Raw genomic sequence first — 11,295 nt, 5'->3', positions numbered from 1 at the left:
GCCCCCCCCCCCGGCCCACTTCAAGCCAGCCCTGCTGCCCTGCCCTGCCCCACAGCAAGGCGGCGCCTGCTCCCCCGGCCAGTCTCCCCCTGCGCACTGCGGCTCTCCGGACCCGGCCGCCCGTGCACAAGGCCCCGAGTCCCAAGGGGGCTGCTTCTCATGTGCTGCTGGGGACAGGAGGCGGTGCAGGCACATGTGGCCACAGGGGCAGCGAGGTGGGCAGTGGCGGAGTGGAGGGCGCCTTTCCCGCACATCCCAGGGAGGCTGTGGCTGGGAGGACAAGGAGGAGCCCGGACTGGGGCTCCCGTGCATGGCAGCAGTTCTCCCTGCCCTGCTCCGCTCCGTGCCCAGCTAAGCCTCAAGTCTCTCTTGCAGCCTCTCGGATGCACTGAGGAGCCCCCGTTCCCTCCTCCCTCCCCTCCCACCTGCCCCTTGCAAGGCAGTGAGCGGCAGAGGCTGCAAAGCGCCACGCAGGTATCTCCCACTGAGACACATCCCTCCACCTGTGATTAGTTTCCAGTCTGGCTGATATCTTTTTCACGTTTGATCTGTCGACTTGCATTATGCTTCTTTCATTATGCGACAGTGTTTATTTTAGTCAAGTGTTTGGTATTATTTCATTGTTGCTTTTATATTGTTTTTATTTTGGATTTTAAACCACATTTCCAGACCCATTTCACTGTCACTTCCTGCAATTTCATTGGTGTCACAGGTCATGTGACATCACTTCCTGATGCGATACCACTTCCTGTGAGGTCTTTGAATATGGCTCACTGGCCCACTGGGTAATAAAAAGTTCGTGATCCAGCCCCACATTCAAAAAGGTTGGACACCCCTGTTACACAGTCACTGGGGCATCGGCTAGCAGGAGATGCTATAACATTCTCATCCTTTGTACGCAGGGCAAGTTTTTCAGAAATGTTGCACTGTAGCCAACATGCTAGCAACTATGACTGTGTGATTGCTGGTAAAATGGTTTTCTGCATCCTGCTCCTCTTTGAAGAAGCAAAAGTTTGATCTTCTCTAAACAAAGTAAAACAGCAGTAGTCAAAATGACAGTTGCAGTCACTACCTCTCTGTATTAGGACTTCAAGCACTGCTAACATGATGAATATGAAACAGCGTTAAGGTCTGTGGGATATGCTTTAGGGTGGTTCAGCCCAGTTTTTGTATCTCTTTAACCATATCGTTTGGAAAACTGGTTAAACCAGTGTCTTTCTCCCCATCCCCCTGCATCTGCCTCAGTATGGATGCAGTTATACTAGCACAAAAGTACTTAGGCTGGTATAGAAACAAGCTTATACCAGTATGGAAACAAGCTGCTGGAAAGATTCCCTGATGCACATGGCCCCTCAGCCCGTGTATTACATTTGAAATGCCACTATCTGCATTGTACCTACTCCGTAAGAATAATCATTAGTCATAAGGTTGCTAAATGTGGAACCAGAACAAGTGGCCTACCACAGTGGTCACTGCTGGGACCCACATTTATTTCCATTAATCTAGATTAAGACTTTATGTCAACTATGAACAGATTTGCTGACACAAAACACCGAGGAGCAGCAATCACACAGCAGGGCCAATCCAAATTGCTTCTTGGAATGCAGCAAGTCTGAGATAAGACTTGGCTTCAAGTTACTCCCATGACTCTCAATTACACTTACAGAAACAGTAGCTCACATTACACAGCTACTTTTGTTCAATAGCCTTGTGAAATTATCTGTGAAATCTGTCAAATGAAAATCAAGGCAACTTCTGTTCACACCATTATTAGCTGTAGCACAATACCCTCAGTAAGTACCCCAGCTCTGTCAGGCAAAGCTAAATATTTACTAGAAAAAAGGATAAATACAGTTGGAAAAAGGCAAAATGACTAAATTATGCACTGAAATATTACACAGGAAGTTAGGAACTGCGGTACTAAATCAGACCATGGGTCATCAAGCCCAACATCCTGTCGTAAGAGAAGCAAGCATCAGATGCATCAGAAGAGGAAGGAGCACAGATCTCACAGCAGGCACACACAGGATAACCTGACCCTCCAAAATGTCTTCCCTTAATCCATAACAGTAAGAGATGGGCTTATGCCCTGCTACTTGAAACTAAACAAAATTTGAAGGGATACTAAAGGTATTAAAATCAGGCATTCTTCCTGCCCACAAAAATATCCAACTTCTCTTTGAATAATGCCAAAAAATGTTAGGCTTCAACCTGTACTTGTGGCAATGAGTTAAAAAACTAATTGTACACCGTGTCGTAAGGACCACTTCCTTTTACTGAATTTTCCAACTTTCAGTTTCACTGAATGCCCCCTTCTCCTCCTAGCATTACCAGACAGGGAAAACAGAAGCTCCCTTTCAACTCTTGAAAGACAACTGAACAGAAAGGTAAGGAAATCCCAATGAGCATGAATATGATTAATAATTCTAAACACACAAGTCACGTGATACAGTCATGACAGCATAGACAAAGAAGTGCAATAAAAGGCAAATGCCGTGCTATTTTTGAGTGGTATATGGGTTTAAAATATTTAAAATCCCTAGATGTCTATATGTGAAAGACAGAGACAAATTATCCAATGCCAGTCACATAGCTAGTTATAACTTTTTAATCCATAACATTTAGAAAGTGTCCACTTCTCCCTCTCCCTCCCTCTCTCTCTCTCTCTTGCTCTGCATCCTAGGACTCTCCTCTCATTCATCTCATGCTTATCACACTTGTTTGATATGTTTCAAACTGGGTAGCATTAAATGCTCTAACAACAGGAGTTTGTTTTACTTTGGCTGGATTCCCTAAACCTGACCCCAGATCCACTGGTTGTAGATGGCTGGTACTAGCCAACTCCAAACCACAGTCCCTGAACAAATAACTATTGTTAAAATAATTTAGAGTTTGTTCTATGCATTGTTCTGTGTTGCTATCAAAGGAAACACTCACATGAAAATATAAAGGCAGGAAACATAACAAAAATACATGCTCTTGGCAGCGTCTCTTTGCCCACTGGAGACTTCATACATGGTGAATCATACCGATTAATAAAAGAGACACTGTCTGCTGTTTTAACTGAAGATAAGCAGATTCTGCACAAGAGAAGCAAATACTTATGGCTTATAACAAATCTTGTAGAAGGTCACTGTGCCTCCCAAGCTCTCAATGGGCAGCCTTCTGCAATTCCAGAGGGCAATTCCTTTCCACCGAAAGAGGCACACAGCTCTCCTATTCTCTCAGTGGGCAGTTTTATCATGCTTCTATCATGTCAGGATCCAACCCAGTATGATTCACTCAAAAGGGAGACATCCTTCTGGGATCCAGCTCAGATTCAGCTCCCACCTAAACAACCAGTGCACCTGACTGACCAAAGAAGGGGAAGCCACCTACATTTTGCCCAATAGCCTAGTTCAGGAATGTCAAATTCACCCTGTCCCCAGGGCCAGATCTAGACCACAGGAGATCCTTACAGGCCAGATCCAGACAACACCAGGGCAGCAGAGCAAGTGAAGGTAGAGACGTGGGGATTACTGCAGCCATTGCATGCCCCTCACTGTTGACACGGGTCCCCAGTGGGGCTCTGTACCCCAGTTTTTGGTAGTGAGCCCTGCCCCAGTGAGTCTTACTCCTGAAATTCCCAGCCCCTCAACAAGTCCAGTGGCTCAAGTACTTGACACCCCGGTCTAGTTTGTTAGGGAACTTGCCCAAGAAGTTCATAGATTCATTGATTGTAGAGTCGGAAGGGACCCCAAAGGATCATCGTGTCCGACCCCCTGCCCCAGGGAGGAAAAGGACTGAGGCCAGACGACGACAGTCAGGTGCCTATCTAGCCTCCTCTTGAAGACCTCCAAGTTAGGTGATAGTACCACCTCTCTTGGAAGCCCATTCCAGATTCTGGCCACCCTTACTGTGAAGAATTTCTTCCTAATGTCTAACCTGAATCTACTCTCCACTGGTTTGTACTCATTATTCCTAGTTACTCCTAGGGGTGCCCTGGTAAATAGCGCATCTCCAACTCTCTGTTGTCCTCCCTTGATAAACTTGAAGACCAAGGTTGTAACTCCACCTCACTCTGTTGAAGACGGCTCACTGGATGGAAAGGAATGTAATGTCACTGAGCCCAAAAGAAGAATGTATAAAGGGGGTACTTCCCAGGAAGGAAATGAGCTCTGGTTTCTGGCTTCTGCTCACAATGCTGCTCATATATTTAATTCAAGAACTATTTCAGGCAAAATGCAGAAATCTGTCCTGTATCCTTCTCCTCCCCTCTGCATCCTCCACTAGAGGACTCTGTGGTGGTTTATGCATTCCCTAGACAGAATCAGATCCCACATGAACTTAGGTAGAGGTAGGAGTCTAGATGGCTATACTAGATCGCTTCCAAGTACACAAGGAAGGTTGACTCTACGCAGTTATGGGATTTTTCAGGCCAAAATAAAGGGATCTAGACAGCTTAACAATTTGGGGGACTACTATGTTGGTGGAATAGGTTCATTTTAAGTAACCTATAAAAGCCATTTAAAGTGCTACTTAGACATTTCAAAGTTAGAATAGGACCTGGACAACTATTTTGCTACCAACACCACTCTTCTTTTAAACCAGCTGGAAAAGGTTAGTTCTTCAACCATTTCACAGAAGCTTACCAAGAAATTTTGGTAGTTTACTGATATTTCCCACTCCCGCTAATATTGAATTGTGACATATCAATATTACATTCAGCAGTATACTCATCTTTCAGTCCTACCTATCTAGCTGTGGTAAGCAGACCATACATTCCAGTTGTGATTACATGAAAAACATGTAGGGGTGCATGCTTGCCTCCTTAGCTGTAAATGAGATCTCTCTATAAACTAAACAAAAATGAACTTTGAATGTAATGTTGAACTTCCAGAAGAGCACAGAACCTACAACCACAAAACATGAGAAACAAGTTTAATACTACATGTTATAAACAACATATATATATGGCTGTTTCAATGTATACATTGAAACATACTGTTAAAACATTACTATAAGTTATTGAACAAAATATATGCAGCATGACATACAGCCTGAACTGACTTTGCTCTAGCTAGGGACAGACATTACACATAAACCAATTTAAGTGATCAGAAACTGGTTAAAATCTGTAACAGAACAGATGTTCAGTGCACATAAACCAGTTTGAAAATGTCTGAAACCAGTTTGAGATACACCTGGTTGAATGTAGTATCAGACTTAACTGATTTGGGTCAAACCAGTTTATGCAATGTCCATCCCAACCCCCTTGCTGGTTTAAGTTAAACCAGACTCCCCCAGCATCCCAGCATGTTCTCTGGGCTGGGCACAGCTCTCTGCTCCACAGAGGCTCTCTGGCCCCTCCCCCCTGCTCCCTGGCTGCAGCTCCAGCAGAGACTGAAGGCATCTACCTGGCTTCTGCTTCCCCCCCACCCTGCTGCCTCTAAGCAGGGATTCCCCGTACCCTCTGCCTTACACAGACACACAGCATTAGCTATCAGACCACATGCTGGCTAGGTCCATGCTGTGGCACCCAGGAAAAAGGCAGAATCAACAGGTAGCTGACAATGTTCCTCTGTTGTTTTCTTAATGGAGTGATAAACACTGAGTGAGGGGTGATAAACACTGTGTTATCAATTCCCTACGGGACTGGTCAGAAGGAGGGAGGGAAACCCCTCCCTAACCAAAGTGTCCTGCGGGGGCCTGGCCACACCCCCCTCAGCTCAGCACTGTGGAAGGGAAGGGAGGGGGGGCTCCCCTAACACTCCCCGGCTTCTAGCCTGACCCACTGCAACATTTTTTCAGTCCAGAGGGGATGTCTGTGCAGTTACATACCAGTTCAGCCTAGCCAGGTTAGACTAACCTGAAAAGATTGAATCAATTCAGGCTCAGGCTCTTTGAATGTGCATCTCTAGCCTCTGTGTCCAAGTGAGCTAAGACAAGAGTACAAAATTGCACAAGTGTTTAGAGAAGCATACACCAGTAGTATTGATTACAATTTTTTTAATCTATAAACAATACCACAATTTTGACATAAATGAATTCATGGAGACACTATAGAATAAAATAATGACTGTAATGAACTTTCACAAAATATTATATTCAAAAAGAAAATCTTAAAAAAAAATGTAAGTTTTATCTTACTCACTTCTCTGTGGACTTTTCCATTCTTGTTTTATATTGTTTAGCCCACATTACAAGAATTACAGAAAGCTGTGTGTTACTTGTGAAGACTGCATGTCATGACAGGCATTTTGTTCAGTAGCTAGCATTGATTTGTTAATTATTTTTGGTAGGCAGTATCACAGTATGAGCTCATTAGCTAGGTTTGTCAACCTGAGGAATTGTTGCATAATAGGGCTTCCAGATTCAATCCTGGTGTGAACACTCTGGGCATTTTTACATGTGCTCTGGGATACAGCGCCAGGTACTTTAATTAGTGAGCTGGGCTAAGTAAAAGTACCCACACATCAAGTGTATCAGCATCCTTGTGCTGAAAAAATGGCAGCAGCACACTTTGAACAAAAGCTCATTAAATGCGTTTCATTTCAAAGTGCCCTGTCGCCATTTTTTTTCAGTGTGGGGACACACAGGGGCACTGATACACATGATGCGAAAGGCTGCCAGAGTGTGTCAATTTCCAATCTCGAGCAGACTCAATTAATGAAGTCTGCTCTGACGCACTGGATTTCCAGTGTATTGGAGCAGGCTCCCTGCACGTCTACAAGAGCGCTCTTATTCCAGAACAAGAGAGTCTTGCTCCAAATTAGCTTAATCCCTTTCTAAAATGGATTAAGTGGGTGGAGAAGGCAATTCAGGCACAACAGAAAGGAATCCATGCACAAAATTAATCTGGGAAAGCTAGTAAATTCACACCCTACCTTAATCCAAATTAATTTTCCTGCGCAGACAAACCCTTAGCTTGCTTTCTAGTAGCATCCCCAAGTCTGTCTTAGACTCCCCACTTCTCTGACTGCCACACAACAATCTGTATTACTTGTGCTGCTTATTTTTATTCTAGATTCAGTACTAAGTTTTATCTCACATGTTACATCCGTATGATTAATTATTTCCATGTCATTTTCCATTCTGTGTTTGCAGCTTCCCCTGAATTTGGCCACGATGAGGAAATGTAATCAAAGTTGGAGTTTACCTCTTCCTCTAGAGCAGCAGTTCTCAAACTTCCTAAATTCACAAGCACGTTTCAATCACTTCTGCCATGGAACCCCTGTCCCTGGCTCCACAGGCTGTGTGAGTTGACACACAGCCAAGCAACTTCTAGCCTGCTCCACCATTACCCCCAAGCCCTTTGCAGAATCCCTGATGTCCCATCGCTGAAGCAAGGGGTCCAGTGGAAAACTGCTTTAAAACCACTTGCCTAGAGCAGCAGTTCTTAACCAGGGGTCCATGGCCTCCTGGGGGGCCGCAAGCAGGTTTCAGCGGGTCTGCCCAACCCAGCCCGTTGTAGGGAGGGGCCAGGCCCCCTGGGGCTGAGGCAAGTCCCAAGGAAGGCCCACCCCATGCAGCCCCACAGCCTCCATCTTGCGAGCAGTGCTGCAGGCAGGTGGGCAAGGCTCCATACTGCTGCTGCTCAGGTAAGTGAGGCTCCATGGTGCCATGGTGCCGAGCCCCACCCACTGCACCCAGGGCCATGTGGGCAGGGATGGGGAGCCAAGCTGGTCCTCTCCCGCATGGGGAACAGCACAGGTGGGCTATGAAATGTTTATAACATGCTGGGGGGAAGAGGGTGTCTCAGAAAGAGAAAGGTTGAGAATCCCTGCCCTATAGCAAGGGTGTCACACTTACGCCATGCCCCGAGTTGGATCTGGACCCTACAGCCCTTGCAGCCCAGAATGGCCAATCCAGAGGCAGAGACGGGGCCAGTGGCAGCAGTCAGCACAAGCAGCAGCTATGTCAGCACATCCCTTGATCAGTCTCCAGCCACCAGTGGTCACGTCCAGTGGGACCCCAGAGCCTGATTCTGTGGCAGGCCCTGTCTCCTGGTAGCCTGACTCCCAAATCTCCTAGCTTGCCAGGGGCCTGTGGGCTGGATGGGGCAGCTCCATGGGTCTGATCCAGCCAACGGCCATACTTTTGACACCCCTGCTCTAGAGAGAAGGGAAAAACGATAATGTTGGGTCCTAATTTTATTCCCTTCTGTATTACCTTTTTGACATGACTCAAATATGTGCTGGTCAACCTATTTCTGATCTACACAATGGAACTTTTCAGCAGGTCAGAATTTCTTCCAGTTACATGTTAAGTTTATTGGTTGACACCTGACTGATATTCAAATATGCTATTATCCACAATAATCACCATCAACTCAATCAGGTCATTACATCAGAAATGGATCTGAAATGTACATGGTCTAACCCTCTGCAGCAAGTGAGAGATTCCTGGCCAGTTACTTTGGGGAAAATTTCTCCTTTGGTTTCTGAGAACTGATAGTAAAGGGGGATTAGAAGAAACATAATAGGTTTTCCACCTCTAATATCTATCATTCTATGTGGTCACAGTGCATTTCTACAATGCCTTTCCCACTAATAGTCAGGCATTATCTTTTATGTCCTCAAATCTTTCACACAAAAATCTAGCTAACTGACCATTAATTTCTAATTCTTTCCCATTATCCTCCTTACAGGTTTCTCCAGTTTAATACAGACAAGAGATATTCTAAACTGCTACAGTTACTCGAGTAAGTTACTTGAGAGGTTTTTAAAGGGGCCTGAAATACATTTAGAAATAATTAACCATACAAATTAGAGATGGAAAAGTTCTACAGCGTTAGGTCATCTAATCCTCCTGCCACCCACAGGCAGCAATGAGGAGATATACAGCATGGATAGAGGGAATGACAAACAATGAGTTTAAAAAGTTTAAAACAGCTCCCTTGGCTAGGAGCTGGAACCAACTTCCAAGGGAGGTGGTGCTGGCCCCTACCCTGGGGGTCTTTAAGAAGAGGCTGGATACTTACCTGGCTGGACTCATTTGAGTCCCGTTTTTGTTTTTAGGGTGAGTGGTTTTGTTTGTGTTTTTGGGTTGTTCTCCCGCCCTGGCGGGGGGTCGGGCTAGAAGATCTATTAGGTCCCTTCCGACCCTGAAACTATGAAACTATGAAACTATAAGTTGTACAGCTTTGCCTGTAATATCATGGGAGTAGGAAAAGGATCACAGACTCCCAATTGTCCAAGATATGAATAAAATAAAAACAAGCAAGGGAAATTATTTAGTTTGATGCCTGGAGGTGTAGCCCGCTGTAAGTTCAGAAAGCAACATTTAAGCTACATTATCAGGAAAAAAGCCAATGTATTCAGCTCTGGAGGAAGCTCAGTTGCCTGGAAATTATAAAAATTTAACTGGACAAATTGCCAGGAAACTTACTATAGGGAACAATCTAATATTGGCAGCAAGGAGGGTTGGAGAGTTTAATAGTTTTTTTCCATCTCTAACCGCGCTGATTCTATAACTGCTTCCAGTGAGGGGCAGAGAGTTCTTTGAAGGTGATGGAGGAGGGGGAGAAATTTCCAGGCAGGCAAAAAAGTAAAGCTCAAGAGACTTTTATCCAGTTCCAAATCAGACCTGAATGTGTAACCTAATTTCTCTCTTGTATCAAAGGTAACTGTCCCAAGAAAGGAGAGGTAATTCCTTTAAGCAGAAAAATGACAGGAAAAGACAGATAAAGGTTCCACTGATAACCTTCCCAGTCTGGCTGTAGGCCAGCTGAGGCAGCACCATCTTCCCTCTGAGCCCCTGAAAAACTGCACCTTCCCATAAACATGTTTTTTCCTGAACCTGTGTGAAACCTAAGGTGGACAAGATGTTAATATGGAAACAACCACGTCTAGAATTTAGATATTAGTAGATAAAATGAAGCGTAAAGGCCCCCTCTACATGTTACACTTAAGGCGTGATTAACCAGGTAATTGTGCCTTAAGTTGGGACCCAGCTACACATTCAGCCATAATAATGATGTGATAAAACAAGCAATAAGCTACAAAGTTATCCCACAAAAATGTGTAATAACTTTGTAGCTTACTCTAATCACGCCATTAATTGAACATGTGGCCAAGAGTTCCCTTGTGGCAGGGAGCCCCATCAGCTGAAGGGCTCCCAGCCACAGGGGAGCATCACTTGCTGCCAGCCCCGGAGCTGACAAGGCTGGCAGTGGTGGCAGTGTTGTTGGATGAGGGGTTTGCAGTGGGGGGAACGCCGGCTCCCTGTGAGCCTCCTCAGCTGCAGTACTCACAGTGGGGGCAGTGTCTTTGGCTGTGGGGCTTGCAGCACGGACAGCACAGAGAAACACTGCTGCCACTGCAAGCCCCACACCTCACAAGCCTCATGGTAGGGGCAGCATTCTCACTGCTGCCCCCCTGCTGCCCCCACTACGAGACACTCAGCTAGGGGGGCTCACAGTGGGGAAGCATTCCAGCACTGCCCCTACTGCAAGCTCTGCAGACCATGTTGGATGTGGGGCTCGCAGCGGAGGCAGTGTGGGAAACACTTGCCTTACTGTGAGCCCTGCCAGCTGTGGGCTCACAGCCATGGGAGCTGGTGCAAGGGAAGCCCAGGATTATGATCCCAGGCTCCCCTTTCTCCAGGGATAAGGCATAGTGGGATATAATGTGTGATCCCACAATCGGGCTTCCTGCATGCATGTGTAGTATGGCAGGAGGCACGATTGTGTGGATCACACATTAGATCCCATTGCACCTTTACCTGCATGAGCATGTCCAGATGAGCACAAACGTACCTCTTGCTCCGCCTCAAACCCCTTTGAGGCAGGGCAAGAAGCACGTGTGGCAACAAAAAAATGTTCCCTGTGCTGCAAACTTGCAGCACAGGGAGAAAATTAGACAAAAAAATGAAACAAAAAAAAGCAGGGCCCCCAGACCTCCCCGATCCTTGCCCAACCGGGCCCTGCCACCCTCGGGGTCCCTGCACTGCCTGGCCGGGCCCAGGGCAACAGGGCAGCTGGGCAGCGCAGGGGCCCTGAGGGCCTGGCACTCAGTTCCCGCACACCGCACTGGGTCCTGCCACCAAGGGTCCAGCCCAGCCAGGAGGCAGAGGGGCCCCAAGAGTGGCAGGTCCTGCCACCAAGGGCCCGGCCCAGCAGCAGAGAGGCCCCAGAACCCGGCTGGGCCTGGCCTGCAGTCCTCACATGCTGTGCTGGGTCTTGCTGCCATGGCTCATAGCGCCCCACTCCCACTGCTGCTGTTAAAGGTAAGTTATGGGCCCTAGGTGGAGGGGCTGGGGGAGGGCCTGGGACCCTGGGCAGGGGGGCTGTTGCCCTCCAGGGTGCCTGGGACT

At 46.6% G+C, this 11,295-nt stretch overlaps 1 protein-coding gene across 6 annotated transcripts in view; it reads right to left on the bottom strand.

The window, feature by feature from the left end:
* Positions 1–11,295, bottom strand: part of TSPAN9 (tetraspanin 9) — a 294,276-nt gene that overhangs the window by 267,152 nt on the left and 15,829 nt on the right. Inside the window, exons 3-4 of one of the 6 annotated variants that reach the window (XM_025192151.1) lie at positions 5,821–5,918; positions 4,733–4,892 (exon numbers count right to left, since the gene is read on the bottom strand). The exons of 3 other annotated variants lie outside the window; for them this stretch is intronic. The gene's annotated coding sequence lies outside the window, so the exon portion shown is untranslated. The remainder of the gene's footprint in view (positions 1–4,732; positions 4,893–5,820; positions 5,919–11,295) is intronic. 2 more of the 6 variants (XM_025192150.1, XM_006035945.3) reach the window with 2 other exon arrangements.

The sequence above is a fragment of the Alligator sinensis genome, unplaced genomic scaffold (genome assembly GCF_000455745.1).
Source record: "Alligator sinensis unplaced genomic scaffold, ASM45574v1 scaffold224_1, whole genome shotgun sequence".
NCBI lineage: Eukaryota > Metazoa > Chordata > Crocodylia > Alligatoridae > Alligator > Alligator sinensis.
The sequence above is the reverse complement of the archived record's forward strand: the minus strand, read 5'-3'. Positions and strand labels throughout refer to the sequence as shown.